This window comes from Sapajus apella, unplaced genomic scaffold (assembly GCF_009761245.1).
Source record: "Sapajus apella isolate SASKATOON/1434 unplaced genomic scaffold, GSC_monkey_1.0 scaffold138, whole genome shotgun sequence".
Lineage (NCBI taxonomy): Eukaryota > Metazoa > Chordata > Mammalia > Primates > Cebidae > Sapajus > Sapajus apella.
In genome coordinates, this window is record NW_022437078.1 from 2,638,963 (window position 1) to 2,651,216 (window position 12,254).

At 39.7% G+C, this 12,254-nt stretch overlaps 1 protein-coding gene across 6 annotated transcripts in view; it reads left to right on the forward strand.

Moving 5' to 3' along the window:
- The window catches only part of SGCD (sarcoglycan delta), a 649,492-nt gene that overhangs the window by 418,168 nt on the left and 219,070 nt on the right, over positions 1 to 12,254 (forward strand). The gene's annotated exons all lie outside the window — the stretch shown is intronic.

Here is a 12,254-nt window from a genome sequence, read left to right on the forward strand (position 1 = left end):
CATGCAGAATACTAAGTGAACACACTTTCTCTTTTATATATGCCACCCTTGAAAATATAAACAATTGTCAGTTTCATCTTTAGTGAAAGAAACAGGTTCTGAGAGGTTTTTGATTTATCCAGAGTTGTAATGGTAGTTAGGACTTCGAACTCTAAAGGCCTTGACTCTAGTCCATACTTTTAGTATGATATTACATTGTCTAGTTGTTTCAAACTTGATATGGCTGTAAGTAAGATAGAAATATTATATGTAAAGCACTTGCTATGGCTCCTAGCTCACGAAGGTACCAAAGTGGTAGGAAGCCATTATTATTTGTTACTTACTTTGTTTAGGATCTTTCTGTGTGTTTAATAGCTAGTCATTTAGCGGGAAGTAAGAATTACTTTCTGGGGCAAGGAATTGGCATTAGGTTTTTGTTTTATTTTATTTTCTTCGTACTTATATCTGTGGCAATGCTAGAAACTAACAAGGCTAGAGAGAAGAAGTGTCTCTCCCTAGAAATGTCTATTTAAATGTATAATTTAAATAGACACTTAACACCTGTTCCTCCCTGAATATTTACATGAGAATCCTGGGCCTTAAATGCTTCTGAGCCTTGGTAGACTTTAAACTTGTCATTAATTTAACAAGTATATATTAATTCTTATTTTGCATAGTTTGCTGCTTTGTCTCAGCACATATCAAAGTATTGATCAAATCCTAATGAGCCACGTTCTCTATGGTGGAAGCAGTAATGCAGAAGTGTGCTTTTTACCCAATTGCCTTGCAATCAACATGGTGGTCCTGACTGATTTTGTTAGCAGGCAGTTGATCATTTTTCCCATGAAGATGTATTGACCATCCCCTGAGTGCTGGCCAGGAGGCTACGGCCTAGGGATATAATTTTTTAAAAGATAAACATTTTCCTGCTTCCGTGAGGTTAATAATCTAGTGGGGAAGATAAGCAACAAGAAACAAGTAAGCATCCACTTTGCTAAGACTATGATGTAATGTGAGGCGAAACTAATCGAGATACTGTTCTTATGGAAGATATCTCGGACACCCACAGAAGCTAGCCATGGCAAGAGTAGAGAGGAGAATTTCAGGCCAAAGGAATATGAAGGCAAAAAGTCTGAAGCAAAGCACTTGCTGTCTAGACTCAAGGAGCAGGAAAAATAAGCTAATGTGACTGGACAAGTAGTAACACAAGAGTTGTGCAAGTTGAACAAGGCCATGTAGGTTATGTTGGAGGGCTAGGGTTTTGCCCTAATCAGCTGGAAAGTCTGAAGAATTTTAAGCTGCTAGAGGATAAATGTAGATCGTACAAACTTGATTGTGGCTAATGTTTTAAAGTAAATGTACCTTAGAGTAGCAAGGATAGGAGCAAAGAGATCAGGGAGGGAGCTCCTCAGTGATTCAGGTGACAAACAATGGTAATTCCCAATGGGATGGTGGCAGAAGAGGTGGAGAGTTGAAAGATTTGAGAAACATTTTAGAGGTATGGTTGTCAGGAGCTGCTGACATAACCACTGGGAACAAGGACAGCAAAAGAAGCAGAAGAAAAAAGGATGATTTTTTTTTTGGAATTTTTTTTTTTTAAACAAATGTGTGTTAGTCTTGCTAGGTCATAATCTAAGTTTTTAGCATTGATGGATGGCCAGGAAGGGGCACATCATAAGAAGAAAAGGGAAAGGAGATCTAACATTTATGGAGACCCTAAAGTCTGTCAGGAATTACACTAACTTTGCATATGCTATTTAATCTTCCACTTTATAGAAATCCTACAAAATAAAAATCATGACTTGCACATTTTACATATGATGTAGTAAATCTTTAGAGAAGCTAAATAACTCACCAAAGGTCATAGAGTTGGTAAATACAGGAACCAGACATTAAGACTGATCTCCAAAGTCTCTTTTTTGTCCCCACAACATTATACTATTTCCCAAGGCTAAAATAATGCCATACAACTTGGTATTTTCTTGCTTGAAAAGTGACTAGCGTTGTGCTAGGCATCTGTTGAATGTTCATTATATACTGGTTAAATTTAAGATCAGTGCAAACATTTGACTTTCTTGAAATGTCAAATGTTTCTAAGGCAAATGAACCTAAAATAATAAAGTATATTTCAAGATGGATTGATCAAAATAGTAGACAAGCTATTAATTGGCAAAGTTGGGGGAATAAAATAAGATAAGTTGCTAAAACTGTGGAGAGGAGTTTACAAAGAGTAAGACAACAGGCATATTTGGAAAGATGGGTCTGTGGGTTTTTCTAGAGGACGAATAGAGCATCAACTTAAAAAATATATATTTGGGCAAAGCACACTATTTTCCAGATTTATAAAACCCCCACCACTCTTTTTTTGTGTTAATTCAACCATTTTAGCTATTTATAATAACCGTCGTTCCCTTCAAGGTAGTTGAGTTTGCACTGGATATATTAAACATAGTCCCCTTTGAATTATACATCTAAATGCAAGAATTTATCAGAATGATTTATCTACATTTTATGAGTGCAATTTGACTTTTTAGAACCAGAAGGGCAACCAGCTTTCTGGAAAAAATTAAGTTAAGCCCTTTTTCATATACTGCTAGGCAATATGCATTACACATATTCTTGTAATGCTCCTAGTAACTCAGTGAAGTAGGTACTATTATTATTCCTATATTATAGGTGAGAAAACAGGAAAGTGAACCTCAGAGAGATGGAGTAACTTGTCTTAAAGCTTATGAGCTGCACAGCCAGCATTCTCACTTAGTGTGACTTCAGAGCAAGCCTCAATCTCTATTCTTTGCGCCTCCCCTTAGCAATAACCAAATCCATAGGTTCTGCTTTGCTGCTTTGCAACACACTGGCTCAAAATAAAGAATTATCTGGAGTATCACAGCAAATCATGGGCAACTGCAGAGAAATTCCAAATCAGAAGAGCCAGGCACCTCTTCATAGTCTTTTGAGATCAGAACCTGCAGACCATGTAATCTAGGTATATAAATTTAGGTAAACAGAGACAGGCATCTCATAACAAAAACAGAGAAATCTGCATGAGGGCAAGATCAGGTCTCGAAACCAAAGAAGATCCTGATTCTAAGAAACTTTTCAAGACAGAAGCTGCTTTATGATCTATAGATAGAACAGCTTGGCTGGTTTCATCTAAACCAGGGTTTCTCAACCTCAGCACTTTGGATGTTTTGGGCTGAAAGACTCTTTATTATGGAGGATGTTTTGTGCACTCTAGGATCACTGGCTTCTACCCGGTATGTGTCAGTAGTACCCCCCACCTGGACACAATTACACTAGTCATGACAGTTTAAAAAACTGCCAGATATCCCTCCCTCATTTACAACCACCGATCTAGATAAAGAAAGGATGCAAGGAATCGGTTTGTTCGTCTAACAGGTGCTTGCTGAGTGCTGCTCAGTTTTCAGCATCATGAGACTTCAGGTCGCTTTCCTGGTAGTAAGGCAGGGCTCTCAAAGTATAATACTAGTCTGGAGACCTCAGGCAATATGGTGCTATTATGAAAGTCCTGTGCTCTAGACTGGACAGTTCTGGGTCTAATCCACTTTGGGCATCTTTACCTTGGGCAAGTCACTAATTCTCATTAAGCCATAGCGTCCACTCTGCAAAATAGAGATAATAATAATGCCAGACACATGGGTTTGTTGTGAGGATTTCATGGGAAAATGAATGCAAGGGGCTAGGCTAAGTGCTAATCACAAAGCGTTCAGGTGATTCTTATGGTCGCTGATATCTTTACCTCTTCATCCAAGGGGACACAGAAATAGCCTTTAATCCTCCAAGCCTGCAGTATCAAAAACCACATTTATGGCTCTCCTTTTAGGATAAGAGTTAAATAAGTGGCTAGCGAAGAGGTTGTTCTCCTGTGATTATAGGGAAACTTTTTCATAAACTCTGGTAGACCCTATGGAGTCAGTCCAAAGAGTGGACTGGCTCAGCTTCCACTGAAGTTTTGTGATTAAAGGATTTAGGAGATTAACAACATCTCTTCAGGAAGCAGCTCAGAGAGCGCAGTTGGGTGTATTTCAGTGAAGAGGAGTTTTCTGAATTAAATCTCTTTTCTGAAAAGTGAGATGTGTTTGTACATAGAAGTGAGGAAGAGGACCACAATGTCAAGTTAACAAGGAGTTGGATACCCAGTGTAAGCAATATCCCTTAGTCTGGGTGATATTAGCATATCAAAGATAGGCAAAAATCAAATTGCATGATTATTCTTCCTTTCTTTAATTGGGAAAAGTTTGAATATCATGTGATAAAGAGCTAGCTAAATAGCTTGCCTTCTCATGCTTAGTTCTGTGAGTAATTTTCTGTGGGAACTTTGGTGGATCACTCAACCTATCTGTAAATAAGGTTACTTCTCAATTGAATAAGAGGATTATTTGAGAACTGCCAGATTGTGAAATTTGGAAGCTGCCAAGTCAGAAAATCTGAAATGTGTAGCTTTGCCAAAATTATATGAGAATTGCCACTCAACATAAGCCCCAACACCTAGCTGATTTCCTATGTGTTACCTACCACCCCGGCCATAGGGTAGCACATGGGAAGTGTTGGCTGATGGAAATGCCTTGCTGAATCATGCCATGTGAATATCGTAGAGTGATCACTGGAGAAGCAATAGGTTGTCAGAATTTATTTTGGTCATTGTTACAAATTTCCCAGGCCTTAAGCTTAAGGCAGCAACCCAGGCTCAGAAGAACTCCTCCAGGTAGCATAAATGTTTATGGTTCAGTTTCTAGTCATTTCTGTCCTTGCAGGTCTGGAACATCTGGATGGGAGTAGTGCTCTTTCTCCAATCCATATTTCTCAGTCTGATCCTTCCAACCAATCCAGAGTAAGGATTCCAGAAGGTTCTAGAGTACAAGATAGGCTATGGATGATCAGGAGAGGCACTTTCTTCATTCCCCAGGGCTAAAAGTAAATACTTTTTGAATTATGACTACCCACTACAGATTGGGGACAGGACAATATTGTAGTAAGGGTTTTCTAGGGACTGGAAGAAGAATCTACCAAAAGATGAAGAGAAAAGAAAAGGTCATTTATCAAGGGCAAGAAATAAAGAAAGCTTTCCTGCATTACCTAGGATCTCAGGTTCAGCCCCGACATGAGGCCTCTCATGCAGTGTTTGCCACCCCAGTGTCTTCAGAATGTTGAATCTAAGGGTCTTCAGGTGAATGTGTATATTCTCATCAGTCTTAGGCATCACCAGGCTCTATTGTTTGGCACTTGAAGACACCGAGTTTTCTATCAAATTTGAAATAAATACAGTGTTAATGTGTTGGCAGCAGCAAGCAGACTAGCAAAACAAAAGTAGAAGTCAGGATGGAATTATCTTCTGCCAAAAAGTTAGAAGGAAGGTAGGTTTTTTATTAAGAAGTCCGAAAAACAAAAAAAATAAAAACAACTCATACTAAACAAGAACAAGATTTTTCCTGTAAATACGGGCATTCAGCTGTTTTGGCAAGAGGTAACAGTGTTGATGATGATTTTGCATCATAAGCTTTAACATACACTCAAAGGAATGTACACGAATAGTAGTAACAATAATACTAATCACTGGTATTATCATTGACCGTGTTAACGTGCTCATATATTGTCTCCTTTATCTTAACGAGCACTTGGAACTGGATGTTAATAACATCATTTCCCAGAAAAGGAAGCATCATCTTAGCAAGATTAATTGACTTGCCTAAGGTTATGTAACCAGTTTGTGGAGGAGTCAAAGCATTCTTCTGACTGGGTGACCTCTTCGAATGCTGGCTGAGCCACTGACTTGGATGTTCTGTGTCCTTTCAGCATATCAGTTTCTTTGGCTGTTCAATGATGAGGTTAGACCAAAGGGATTTGAAGACCAGACAGTTCTTCAAATCCCTTCTTTCTTTAGTTATCTCTTTATTCCTCTAAGTAGTGAGTCATTTTGTTTGTGTTTGTCCCATGAAATTAGATATCTTGTAATAAGACTTCTATGTGTTTTCACTTAATAGGGAGGGGCAATATACCACCCCACAACTAAACTTGTCAAAAAGTAGTTTTTTTTCCAATTGCAGCAACAGTCAAAATTGACAAATGGGATCTAGTTAAACTAAAGAGCTAGAGCTTCTTCACAGAAACAAAACAAAACAAAACAAAAAAATCTATCATCAGAGTGAACAGGCAACCTACAGCATAGGAGAAAATTTTTGCAATCTATCCATCTGACAAAGGGCTCATATCCAGAATCTACAAAGAACTTACACAAAATTTACAAGAAAAAAGAAACAAATCCATCAAAAAGTGGGCAAAGGATATGAACAGACACTTCTCAAAAGAAGACATTTATGTGGCCAAGAAACATGAAGAAAGGCTCATCATCACTGGTCATTAGAGAAATGCAAATCAAAACCACAGTAAGATACCATCTCATGCCAGTTAGAATGGCAATCATTAAAAAGTCAGGAAACAACAGATGCTGAAGAGGATGTGGAGAAATAGAAATGCTTTTACATTGTTGGTGGGAGTGTAAATTAGTTAAACCATTGTGGAAGATGGTGTGGCAATTCCTCTAGGATCTAGAACTAGAAATAGCATTTGACCCAGCCATCCCATTACTGGGTATATACACAAAGGATTATAAATCATTCTACTATAAAGACATGTGTACACGTGTGTTTATTGCAGCACTGTTCACAATAGCAAAGACTTGGAACCAACCCAAATGCCCATCAATGATAGATTGGATAAAGAAAATGTGGCACATATAACACCATGGAATACTATGCAGCCATAAAAAGGACGAGTTTATGTCCTTTTCAGGGACATGGATAAAGCTGGAAACCATCATTCTCAGCAAACTAACACAGGAACAGAAAACCAAATACCACGTGTTCTCATTCCTAAGTGGAAGTTGAACAATGAGAATACATGGACACAGGGAGGGGAACATCATGAACTAGGGCCTGTCAGGGGGTAGGGAGCTAGGGGAGGTATAGCATTAAGAGAAATATCTAATGTAGATGACTGGTTGATGGCAGCAAACCACCATGGCACGTGTACACCTGTGTAACACATCTGCGTGTTCTGCACATGTATTCCAGAACTTAAAATATAATTTAAAAACAAAAAGAAAAAAAAGTACTATTTTTTAAAATACAGTGAAAGGTGAGAGAAGTTTATCAAGAGTAGTGGATTGGCATGAAGTCTGTAGCCTCAGATTTCTAGTCCCAGCACTGCCACAGTTTCCATGGTTGTGAACAAGATGCTAAGCCTCTTAAGGGCTCAGCTTTGTCATCTAGCACAGCAGTTCCTAACCTTTTTGGCACCAGGGACCAGTATTGTGGAAGATAATTTTTGGATGGACGGGAGTGGAGGTTGAGGGGTGAGAGGGAGTTGGGGGATGATTTTGGAATGAAACTGTTCTACCTCAGACCATCAGGCATTAGACTCTCATAAGGAGCATGCAACCTAGATCCCTTGCATGTGCAGTGGATGTGTTGGCAGCAGCAAACAGACTAGCAATGAGAACAGACTATGAGAATCTAATGCCACTGCTGATCTGACAAGAGGTGGAGCTCAGGCAGTAATGCTCACTCACTGGCTACTCACCTCCTGCTGTGCAGCCTGGTTCCCTGTACCCATCTGCAGCCTGGGGTTTGGGGACCCCTGATCTAGCAGATGGGTACCACAGGTGCCAGCTTGTCACATGCAATTTGGAAATGGGAATATGGATATGTCTGCAGGAAGCCCAGTACTGGAGACATTCAGAGTGTTGAGGACACAAAATACATGGAGTAGAGAAGTATTCCACAGCAGCAAATCTGGCTTCAGCTCCCAGTTTTATGACAAATTATCCAGTGTGTTAAGTGAGTGTCAGTTTCTTCACTTAAAAAATGGCAGCATTAGTCTAGATCAGCATTTCTAAAACTATCAAGAATAAATGTTCCTCAGAAATGTCTGAGGGACACACATTTAGAAAACATAGCACACTCTATCTCCCCCTTGGATATTAGTATGACTGCATTCTGAGATGCTCTGCAATAAAGAAACACATCTACTTTTATTTATCTCATTTGCCAAATTAAGTTGACCATGGACTGCTGTATTCTGGAATATGTGTTAATCCCTCAGCAGACGCTTTGGAAAATTCAGGATTAGATGGTATTGTTTTCTGAAGGATTATAAAGAGAGATTATCTGTTGGATGGTTATATCTACAAATGTTGGGAGTTACTTTTTTCTACTCTTCTGACTTGTTTCTCTCTGTCTCTGATAAAGTTAAATTTGCCATCTTAATGTGAGAGCCAGCAGGTATGTAGATGTGTGCACATTGTGTGTATTTTATTAGCAAGATTTTTGAACACCAATGAACCTACTACCCTGGTAGAGTCTATGGACGATGGAAGAACAATAGACAATATACTTATTTAACCTCCATTGTGTACCCAAGAAAGAAATTCTGGTGCTGGGTAACTTTCTGATTATTTTGTCTCATTGAAGCTGGTGACCCTAATGCTACAGAAGGAAAACAAATGAGATCACGATGGGTCAAGATAATTAGAGAAAGCTTTATGGAATAAGTGAAATTTTGTATACATCTTGAAAATATGTGAAATGTGGTCTTGTCAGGTAGGAATTACATGGATTCCTAGAATTCCTAGACTAGCATGGAGCTAAAATTTGAAAGGAAGGAGAAGTTATATCTTCACTTGTTAACAGTGAACCATAGCTGCTATCGTAAGTGTTCAGGCAAAGAAATAGCATGGGATAAGTAAAAGTTGAGGGAGCCAAGAGGTAAAATCGGTAGGAGGCCCTTGATGTAATCTCAGGAAAGGCAACTAAATATAGTAAGGCATTGTCAGGAAGAAATAAATTGGATTTCAAGTAAGAAAAATTGAACTACGTCACAATTCTCTTATTTAAAATAATTTCCATCTGTACCAATATTTCATAATTAATCTATTCACTTATTTTAAAGAAGTTGCATTTGTTTGTGGTACCCCTCTGCTTCAGCGGCCCATTTGCCCTCCACAGAGGCAATTGCCAGTGTCTTTTTCATCCTTCTGGAATAAGTTTCTCAGCCTCAGAACTATCATAATACATTTGGGGCCAAATTTCTCACTTTTGTGGGGACTGTCCTGTGCATTGTTGGGTGTTCAGCAGCATTCATAGCCTCTTACCCAGTAGATTTACCTAGTGTTCCTGCCCACTCTGTTGTGACAACCAAAAATTTCTCCCGACCTTGCCACATATCCCTTGGGGGACAAAATCACCCTGGTTTTGAATAACTATTCCAGAGATGTTTTGTGAAGAGGAAATTACTGCACCAAAAGATAGAAGCAATGATGATATGATTTGTATATAAATAAAAGACCGGGAAGACTGAAAATTGATTTCCAGGACTGAGGCTTGTGTAACTATAGAAGACAGCTAGAATCTGTGTTAGTTACTGTGCTTTTGATTGCAGATATCAAATCTGTGGACTTAAACTGGCTTGAACAAGAAGGAAGTATATTAGGTCACTCGATAGGTGATGTTGAGGCAAATCAGACTCCAGGTTTCATTGATTTGGTAGCACACAGTGTCATCATGGACTCAGTTGCTTTCCAGGCTTTAGGCCTGTCACCCATAGCATTGGGCTGATTTCCTGCAGTGTCATAAGATGCTATTGGCAGCAGCTGTGTCTAACTGTTTCTTTATTTATGTCCAATGATAGACACATAGTCTGAGTCAGTAAAGATTGAGAATGCTTCTTCCCCAGAAACCAACAGGAATCTTCTTTTCAGGTATGAATGGCCCAAATGGACTTAGCAATACACCCCACCCCCATACCTAACTCTTTCACTGTCAAGATGAATATGCTCAGCTTTGTAGACTGGAAGTCAAATGTCCTCCTACGAACTTGGGAAGGAGAAGAGTTAATCAGAAAAGTATGAAATATGGTGAGTTCAGTGTGGTACCTCATGCTTTTTGAGCTGGTCACCATTTAGGTAGATTAGGTTTGGGTGAGTGAAAGTACCAAATTGAATACAAATTGGTTCATACAAAATGGAAACACCCAAAAAAAAATCTGCTGAGAGACAAGAGTATACTGGGTTAAATACCATAATCCTGGGGTAAATTGGATATTGATAATTAAGTCATAGTTTGAGAACTTTGGTCTTGATTCTAAACACAGCTGACTCAGCTACCTGCTGGCCATGTGATGTTGGTCAAGTCCCTTTTCCTTTCTGTGTACTGTTTTTCTTATTTGCAAAATTCAGAAGGTAAGACCATCCTTATAATACTGATGTGGGTAGACTAGGTGAGGCAATGTTTGCAGAGTGCTGAATCAAGTGACAGGCACCTGAGCATATTAATACACAGTTACTGGTGATGGTGAGCGAGGCCATTGCCTTTGAGCTGGGAGGAATAAAAAGAGCCCACAAAAGGAAAGGGAGAGCTCTGATCCTGCAGGAGGAGATAACTGTGCAGAACGTCCTTGAGAACATTAAATAATGTTTTAAAATACCCTGTATTCAGGTAGACATCACAGCACTTTCAAATTTGGTTCAGCCTTGAGCTCCTTAAGGTTCTGTCAGCTTAGAATACTTGCCATTGCAGACAGCACACTGCTTAGATCATCCCTCTCCTCCCACCACCTCATTCCCTTCTCTATATCAAAAGGCAAAATTCAGTTGTGCAAACTCCAAAAATAAAAAATAAAAAAATTCCACGTAAACCTGGGAAAAATATTCAGCATTTTAGGACTCTTTAACATTCTATAAATATTTAAATATGATATTACCTTGCCCAAGGTATGATATCATCTTTGATCACAGATTGGTACTGAGGGAAAACATCTGTCCCATGGGATTTTTCCATAAAACAAGATATGGAGTATTTCTATCAGCAAAGTAGAATGAGCTCACTTTGTGAGCCTAGATGTGAACATGGTGGTATTCTATAGCTCTGGATTGTATAAACCTGTTTAAAATATTATTCTACTGTTTAACACACTTGGCTGAAACTATCTATCTCTTCCATCAAACACACATTTGTCAAGTACTACCTGCTAGATGCAGGGCATGGACTTAGCTTGGCACCAGTGCAAAGGGAGTATGGAGAACTAGAAGGAATTAATGTTTATTAGATATGTACTCCAGTTAATGAGCTAGAAATAAAACATTCTGGGTAGAAATATGTGTTATTTAGTCTAATGCATTTCACTAGCTTGCTGCACTTGGCCACATTCATGGCATTTGCTATTAATTGTGGCATTAGTTTTTCTTTAGTTACATGATGCTCAGCATTCAACTGCTGAATGCACGTTAATAGTTTCTCAGACTCGGTAGATTGAAGATGGCTGAATAGGAACAGCTCTGGAGTGCAGTCCCCAGTGAGAACAATGCAGAGGGTGAGTGATCACCCTATTTCCAAGTGAGTTTTTACTGCCCACAGACCAGGAGATTCCCAGGTAGAAAAGCACCATGAGTCTCCAGCACAACTGTTTCAGCAGGCACAGCAGGTCTCTGCACAAAAACTCACACAAATCCGGGTGGCTGTTTCAACAGGTGGCCGGGAGACAGAGCCACCCATTCAACTAAAAAAAAAAGAGGCTGAAACAGGGAGCCCAGTGATCTGTCTCAGTGGGTCCCACTCTCAACAAAGACCAGCAATCTGAAACGCTCTGGACTGAGTTTCACAGCAAGCACAGCTAGACCTAGCATGGTCCAGCTTGGTGAGGGGAAGAGCATCAGCCATTACTGAAGCAGTCCATCACTACCAAGGCAGTCCGCCGTTACCAAGGCAATGCACCTTTACTGAGGCAGTGCACTATTACCGAGGCAGTCCGCCATGACCAAGGCAGTCCTAACTGTACCTCTGTAAACAAAACCACAAGGAAGTTCACACATCAGCTGGGCAGAGCCTATGGCAGCTCAGAAATGCCTCTGCTGGCAGACTGTGACTAGACTACATCCTTCCTGGGCAGGGCATCTCTGAAAAAAGGCAGCAGCATGTCAGGAACTTATAAATAAAGCCACAGCTTCTCAGGACAGAGCACCTGGGAAAAAAGGCATTTATGAGTTCCGCTGCAGCAGACATAAATGTACTTGCCCAGAAGCTCTGAATGGAACAACAGAGCTACAGCTGAGCACTTGAGCTCCTGTAAGGAACAGACTGTCTTCTCAAGAGGCTCCCTGACTCCCGTATATCAAAAGAAACACCTCATAAAGGAGAGCTCAGGCTGACATCTGGCAGGTACACTTCTGGGAGGAAGACAACTGGAAAAGAAACCAGTAGCAA